We start from the raw sequence: 8991 nt of genomic DNA on the forward strand, positions 1-8991 counted from the left end.
TAGAAGCCATTGGATTCTCATGATGCTTGCCAGCGTTCCATCTCTAAGTATGATTTGTTCACTGACTTGTTTTCCTTTTGCTGTTTCTAACAGTTTCCTGTTTATTTGTAACGGGTCTTCTGGATTATATGAATTTGCCAGCTTGAACCTTGCTTTCATTAGTTGAGTGCTTTATAGTGATGCCTTTCAGAAACTGTTTCAGATTTTGTAGCGATGTTAATACTCCTGGTTTCCCCTAGTGCTTCTTTTTCCTGCTGTAAGTTAAATAGTGTTTGATATTTTGTCTTGTTTTCTTTGTTGTTGCTGTTGGTTGGTTGGTTTAGCTGCTTCTTCAGGAGCTTTTTTTTACACATGGATATATGTTTCAGCTTACAGCTCTTCTTTCACACTGCTTCGTGTGCCTTCGCTCATCAAACTTCAGATCTGCTCTTCCTCAGTATTGTCACAGCAAAGGTGTTGTGGCACTCGTTTAAGAATCTCAAAACTTTAAATTTCTTTCTTTTTTTTTTTTTTTTTTTTTTTTGTTTGTTTGTTTTTGTTCAGTTTGATATTGCTATGCTTGTATTTTAAGCTTTTGCCTCTCTGTAAAATGCTAGAGTTACGAGGATTCATGTTTCTTCAAATTTCACCTCAAATCTTACTACACATTATCTACTTCTGCTTTCCATGGCAGCACCTGCTTTACTTAAACATTCCTAGATGGTTTCTGCAAGGGCTGTTTTAGGAAGGTGATCTGGATTAATAGCAGCCTTTTGTTTTCATTGGGTTGATTTTAACCAGTTCACTTTTCACCATCTAAATGCTTGTGCAGCCACAAGGGACAGCAGGCACTTGCTGATGAGCACAGGTAGCAAGCAGCACCTCTACACAGCTAAGACATTGGATATGCCAGCTTGAACAGCTGGTGGAGCTCTGTTGTGAGGAGATGATCCTGTCAGCAGTACCATCAGTCAGGACCTGAAGGCCACTGCACAGCTGAGCTTCAGCTGTACCCTATGTGAGAGTTTATCACAGTGTAAATCGTTCTGCTTGCATCATGCTGGGATGTCATGTCAGTCAGGTGGGCTTCTGAATTGGAAACATTTCACAATTAATGCTAGTTCTACTGAGCTTTGCTTCCCTGGAAAAATTCAACTCCATTGTCACCCGCCTGTAACTACTGTCAGCTCCTACGCACTGATGGCAGCTTCTTCCGGCAGTTCTGAAACTGCAGTTGTACATTTTTTGCCACCTCATAACATTCACTGTTGTACCCATTTTTCCACATGACTCAAGCCTACTTTACCCTGTCTTTAAAACAAAGGATTCTCAACTCTGCAATTACCTAGTAGCTTTTACACACTTATCAAGCCTGACAAGAGAAAACCTATAATTAAAGTGGGCTGCTTGCCGGAATGGCTATCTTAATGTGTTCTTGCATCTTAATTTGTTTCCACTGGGATATCCTGTGAGTTTATGAGTTTATGACCTTGATAATCTGGGTGCTTCTGATACCTTCTCTCAAATTATCCAGTTTGCATGATCCTGTCCAAGCTAAACGTCCTGTTAGCATAGCAAATGATAAGCATTTTCACCATGATAGTGCATACTACAGGGAAGGAATAAGTGTGAAGCTGTAGGACTCCTCTCCTAGAAGGAAATGGAAAAGTTACAGCCCTTTTTCTATCCCATCTGTTGGAATAACGGAACAAAATTAAAATTCTTATCATTTCCTCATTTTTAATTAGCTGAAACAGTTTGAGCAATCTTAAAATACACTTGTTAGGCTCAGCAAGACAGAATCAGATCTGTTGAAATGTGCTGGAAATATTAAACATATTCACACAGATTAGCTGCAACTATGTCCTACTCTCCCTTGTCATAGTCAGTGATGTACTCTACCATTTCTAACTTCCAACATGATACAAACTTCAGCACATTTTCTTCTTAGAAAATGTATGCATTTAATTCATATGGCAAGCTCAGTGAAATTCCTTGTCAATTATGAAAAGTAGAGTTGCTCATAAAAACAGCTTGGGAAGACTTTTGAAGAAAAATGAATTTCCATCAGCTCTGAATACAGACAATCTGAACAATCTAAGAAGCTCTATAATTTGTCTTCATAAAAATAATTTATCTTAAACAAAATGCTCTGAACAAATAATTTTCCATGATAAATAATTCTGATGGGGGATTTAATCAGCTTTTGTGTAGGCAAGTGACTCTCATTACAACTCCCATCTCCTGCCCACTTCCTCATCTGTGCCTGCTGGCACACAAGCCTACTTCTACCCCATCCAAAGCATGGAATACAAAGACAAGGTGGTGCAGGTCAAGGAACAGCACAGGGCTCTTGCTCCTTGGAAGAGATTCTTACTTGGCTTTCGGAGTTACTGCTTCAGAAAGTAGGAAGGTGGCAACGAATGTTGCTTGAGAAGACTGCACAGTGCTCTCTTCCTTCTGGCATTGAGGAGGCTGGTCTCATACACAAAATGCAGAGACACAATAGCAGCTGTTAGTCTGGAGTTACAGTACTTTGAGAAACTAGGAAGAAAGGGTTGTTTATGAGAGCTGTTACAACTGAGGTACTCTTTGACTTCCACAGCGAACCTTTATATGCTGCATAAAACATTAAGCTACTTTTCAGCTTTTTATACAATCTTCTCATGGGTATCTTCCCTCAGGCCTTTTCAGAGGGATTTGCTGGCAAGCAGCTATGGACAAAGTCATAAATAGGAGCTTGTCCAAGAAAACTCAGAGCAGGAAGAGTGTTTCCATGACTGAATGAATCCTCCTTACAAACCAAACTCAGTCCTTACTCCTGACACTGCAGTAAGTCAAGCTGTTGAAGAAAGCAGACTTCATGGCAGATACACCTCCCTGTAATGGCAGTGTATTTCCTCAGCCACTTCAGGGATTAGAGGACAAAAAGAGTTTGGAGAGGCAAGTGTACAGAATAATTACCAAATGCTGGCTCAGGCAAGAAAACAAGGCAGAAAATCTCTCTGAATTCTTTGGGAGAAAATGACAGAAATAGCACAAGGGCTTTTTTGAGTTACAGTTCAGTCATCCAGCTGTGCTAGACATATAGGTCTCCACAACAAGATGTGAAAGGGCTGGGAAGTTCCATTACAGGGATTCCAATTAGACAAAATGGGGATAAAATTGGTTAATACTTATGCTGATTCAAGGAGCCATATTTAAACTTAAAAGCCAGAATAGTAATCATTTCAAGTATGTTCTCAGTCATGCAAACACGACAGCCTGAGGGTGAGCCGCTTGAGAATATTCATCTGAGGAGGCTCATCAAGAGCTGGTTGACACATATCATTTGATTTCTATTTTGGCTTCTGCCTTTTGAGTCAATCACTTTTGTGTTGAGAATTTACACTGATACACTCATTAATGTGCTGACTACCATTAACACTTAAAAAGACATATATAACTCTTAAAAAGCAATAGCAAAATCTAAAGCAGAATCTAGACACGTGGCATCTATCCTAGTTTGTACAGCTAGTTTACTGTGGTTACGGACACACAGAGCTGTGTTTTCTAACCTCTTTTCCAGTCCCCCAGAATATGAGCCAGACCCTGTTTAATAGCCAATTTGCAGTATTAGCACAACAGAGTGACTGAGCTAAATTGCTTAGTTCTCTGCAAAACCCCTTCTTAGACTCAGCATTGCATGAACAGGAACTTCTTGGGATATTAGTCATTTGTTGAACACAGAAAATACCCCTCTGCTGAACACAGACTGGAAACATTTCCCGCTCTTTCCATTAGTGTGTCAGGCACTTGGGGCAGGCAGACAGCACATACACTAGAAATTGTTCCCTGAGTTCACACCACTGCTCTCCTTAGCCCACCATTTGGAGTGGCTTTACAGGACCAGCTTGAAGGAACTGTGAAAAATCCCATTAAGAAAATGTATAAAAATTACCTATCAGAAGACTTTCTCTCTAAAGCAAATGTTAGTGATCAGTTTGAGTCCATCACTTCCCAGCTCAGATGTTTCTGTTTCATAGAGAAGAACAAAGATAAGAATAAATTTGCTGACAGACAAATGAGTCTCTTTATACCTAAAATAAAATTTAAAAAGTCCTCTTCAAATATCCCATAGCCACTTACAACAGGGTGTTTGCACCTGAAGAGAACATGCAGTGTGTTCTCAATGTCCTTTTGTGGCTGGCATCTGTTTACTTTTGAGCCAATTCATGTTTTAAAGAAACACATGGAATCTTTTGAATGTGCCATTACCACTGAGATATAGCTCGTGTTTATCAGTATACATCCCAGTTAAGGTTAGAGCAATGGTTAGACGTGCCATGCATTAGCTTAGTGTTCAACAACAATTCCTTAACAATGATTCCTCACTTACGTAAAATCATGGCATGCTGTGGCACATGTCTGCCTGCTCTAGAAGATGTCTAGAAGATGATATTTTAAGATATACATAGGTTTTTTTTTTGGAAACTTGCAAAGCATCTACTATTATGTCTCTGCTGATAATTTCATTTTTGTATTCATTTTTGTTTTCATTCTGAGGCTTCAAATCCATTAGTAATATCCCTGTGGTACTGCACAGTGCTATCAAAAGCAGCTAAAATACCTCTCATTCCAAATTTTCTGAGAGTTCTCCAATATATCTTCCTAAATTCTCTTTAATCTAGAAAACACAACATGGAAGATTCTTCGTATCTAATCCTGAGCGCAATTCCCTGCAGCAAATCATTTATCAAAAGGCATTTCCTGTTCTTCATTTAATTACATTTGATTTTCTATTAAGGATAAAAGGTTCCATTTTAAAGGAATACCCAGTGCAGTGCAGTGCAGAGAATACTTTGCTGTAGGGCCTGCAGTCCTGAATCTGAGGTCTAATCTTCTACTGACTTCTTGGTTTGCTGGGATTTTTTTTTCTTTTTATGTTTAACTGGGTCTCTTTCTCCTACAACCTTCTCTCCATGATCTTGGATCAGACTGCTCTAAAAGAGATTCTTAATCTATGCATATGCAGTAATGCTCAGGAAATGATAAGCAAAAAAGGCCTTTGCATTCTTCATGTGCATGGAAAGACAGGACACAACAAAACACTGCGCAACACCATCGTATCGAATCTGTACTGGCACTACTTATTTCCTTTTTTGTTTTGTTATTAAAGGATTTCTCCACTGGAGAAATCACATTGTTACTCTTCAGACTTCTATTACAATATCCTTTTCCATTTTGTGGAAATTCTCTTGTTCATTTTAATAAGCCAAACTACAGTAAAATGTACAACTTGTTCTACCCTTGATGTTTTACATTATTATGTGGCTTCGGGGAGCAACAGCTTGCGAAGTGTCAGAGCTGAGTATGAACATGCTGAAACAAAAGGATAAAAATAAAGCGTGAGGAAGATAGCACAAGAACAGGAAGAAAAGTAAGGGAAAAAAGGAATATGCTTGTCTTTTTTATAATCACAATGAAATAAATGGCAAAGTAATTTAATAAGGACTACAAAAAACACTCATTTTAATACTACTTCATTCATAACTACAAGTCATCCACATTACACTGTTTTAAGTTGTAGAAGCTGTTCATCTATATATAAACAGCAGCAAAAGTATCAGTTCAAAGCTATGGCTGTTTAGGCTGCAAAAGATGAGTGTATGTGAAATTGCTGAGATGTGCAAAGCATCTGTATTCATAACTCAACATCCAATAACAAGTGAGTTGTGCTCAGCTGTTTGCAGAAAGAAGGTCCATAGAAATCTGCTCTTGTACTGCCAGCTGTGGTTCAGAATGTGCTGGAGACAGTACAGACTGCTACAGGAAGCTCCAGAGAAAGCATTTGAAGCAACAGAACCTGAATCTAGATCAGCAAGTAGCTTTTTTTCAAACATTGCCATCATTTATCATTCTTATTTGAAATAAATTTTCCAGTTGATGCCTTTATATTTCAAAATAAAAACCAAAGCTCTTGGAGAACTCCATTGAAATGTGGTCACTGAAACTAGAACACTAATTACTTCACTCCTCCCTCAGCTGAGGAACATGGCTGAAGTCGTGAACTTCTTCCACCTCCGTTAGTTCTGAGCCATGTTTTACATATTTCCTAGAGGTTTCACTTTCCCTTCCTCAGTGTCCTTCAGCAGAAGGACTCTTGATTGACACATTTCCTTTCATTCTTGGATTGCCCCAAAGGAGCATTTGTCTCAGCAGATATTTGCTTTCACTTGCTGTACATCTCAGGTCTTCTCCCAGTAAAGCTGGTGGGTTATATGACAATTTTAATAGGATTTCATTATGTTCACAGACATATATTTTCCTGAGGCACTTCCTTTCAAATGACTGTCCAAAGTTTTTCAGAACACTGGTGGATTTCAAAGTTTCAGAGTTATAAACAAAGGGAGGAATAGTCTTTGAGATAAGGATTTATAATTCTGTTTTATTTTTTGCAGACTCTGTATCAGAAGTTGACAACACCACTTGCTTTGTGTGTTCACACGATTTCCTTCCTTTCTGTTTAGCTTTAATAAAAGCAACTCTACTACCCAATTCAAGGTAAAAGATACACTAAGAATCTGAGTCTTCCTACATCTGTATCCATTCAAACTCCAAATTGTGTATCATGTACAAAATTGTTCAGTAGTGCTTGTGAACAGGGAAGACATTTATAATTCCAACTGGGAGGAAGCTCAGCATTGCTTTGTTAGTCTTAGAGATCATAGGGGTTAAGCTTGGGGAATGTTATTTCTAGTTTAATTACTGTCCCATGTTCCACATTCAAGGAAAATTAGCATTCCATGCCTGCTTTACACAGTGTGCCATCTCACACCTTGTGGGCTCAGGGCCTGGAAAGAGATTAAAAAAAAAAAAAAAGAGAGGCAATGCTAGCTAGTATGAGAAAAGAGAAGGAAACAAGTTGTATATGTTAAATGAAAGGTAGATGAAAGCTTAAGATTCTGATGGTTACGTGTGGCTGCTTGATAGCCTCTGCTAGAAACCTCTTTCTTCATTCCTCTTTGGACTCCTTTCCTTCTTTCCAAAGAAGTTGAAATGGAAACTTGGACCCTCTGTAGTTTTGTGAAGGAGGGCAAAACGTTGAATCTATGAAAGAATTTGGAGGATGTTCCAGCAAAAAAAAAAAAAAAAAAAAAAAAAAAAAAGGCCCAGCGGTCGCACACCTGCACATCTGCGCGAGTTCAACTCACTAGAGGGAGCTATTGCCGTTTCGTTTCAGTTAGCAGCTCCCGCACCAAAAGAGCCAGAGGAGAAAAAAAACCTTTCATAAAATGCCTACTGATGTTCCATCGGTCAATAATTTTCTTATACACGACATAGACAAGTTCTGCTGCTTTTGACAAAAAGATTGGATAAAAGCCAGATAGGAGCCAAGGCATGACATGACAAGAACAATGTTCTCTGTGCTTAATAGTGTTCTCCTCGCACCCATTTGAGAGTTCTACTCTTTTATTCTTTCCATCTAATTGATCTTTTTATAGGCAATATATTCAAGATGCAGAATCACAGAATCATAGAATTGCATTATCTGAGTAACTTCTCCTTTGTGCCTTGCTGTTATCCAATGATGACTTGAGTTCAAGAGTAATTAATTAGTACATCATTTGTCATGGCTTGTTCAATTAGTTCCTGTTTACGTTTAAAAAGTAACACTCTGCTTTTCATTTGTGCTTAACACACATTGTTTTCCTTTGTCTCCTCTTCCTGCCCTTTTCTTTGATGAAAGTAATAGATTGGAGTACCCAGAAGTATTCATGCTGTTACCAGATTCTCTCTTCATATGTTATCTTTTGACAAACTGAAATCCTTGTCATAGAAAACGCTTGGCATTTTTTTCAGGCATCATTGTTTCCAGTGATCTTTATCTTACTGTCCTAATTTTCACGTAAAAATACCTCCCATTCTACTTAAAATGAATTACATTAGTCATTTTTATTTAGCATCCCAACTGCATTTTTCTCTCTCTGGTTCAATTGACTCCTCGCTATAACTTTTCTGTCCTTCCTAGAGTGAGGTTTGATACTTTGCATTCCCTTTATCATAGGCAAGGTATACATTCTTTGTTTAGATGTGTAATGTTTGCACCTAGCTATGCATCTTATTAAGCCCTCAAACTCAGATCATGTGTTGCTTTACTTTCATCATCATTATATTTCTGCTGATTTTGGTGTCACTTGCAATTTTGCCAGCAGTGCCCATTCCCTGTCATAAATGACAGCGTTCTGCTACATTCATTTACGCTGCTGTTAACAGCACTGAGGTACCTCTGAGGTATGTGCAAATGAAATTAGAAAACTATTATAGACTATCTGATAATAACATTCCACAGATAACTGTAACATGCCTATAGATGGAATGTCCTTGGTATGCCTCCAAGAATGCTAACACAACCATATGTAAGCACTGAGTTTGGAAATCTTCAGCTGCCTTGGAATTGCAAGGTATGGAAATATCTATTAATTCTCCGACCTCAGTTAAAAATTCTCTTGATCTCAGGTGCTATTTTTGAGTCTGCCCTGTCAAGACCAAAATAAATACGTGCTTTGAAAAAAATAACCTGTTAATTCTACCAGCTTTTTGAATCAGCAGATATTTTGCAACTTATAAATGACATTCCTGTGAACTAAAGATCTCCACCAAAGATAGTTAAATCGATGTTTGTAGCTTCCAAGGGGCTGATTATTTCTGTTTCTGAGATTTTCAAGTCTTTCAGTCTAGCAATTTATTGCTTCATTTATTTTATTAATTGAGCAGGAGATGTTTATTGGAAGAATTATCTTGTTGAGATCTTTCATTGATAACATTACAAAAGTGCAAAATGTAACGTCAGAAACCTTGAAGAACTTAGGTGTCAACTCAAATCAATCAGATATTGTTATTTGCAACAGAATCGTCAAATTGTGGTAAGTACTGATTCTTATTTTGCCAAGGAATAGAAATGAAAACCTTTTACCTGTTCTATATTTCATGTTACCTTTCTGAACAGAAGGGAACAGAGGAAAAATGAAA

The sequence above is a fragment of the Centrocercus urophasianus genome, unplaced genomic scaffold, assembly GCF_019232065.1.
Source record: "Centrocercus urophasianus isolate 14NV4802_14NV808 unplaced genomic scaffold, USGS_Curo_1.0 seq_5, whole genome shotgun sequence".
Taxonomy (NCBI): domain Eukaryota; kingdom Metazoa; phylum Chordata; class Aves; order Galliformes; family Phasianidae; genus Centrocercus; species Centrocercus urophasianus.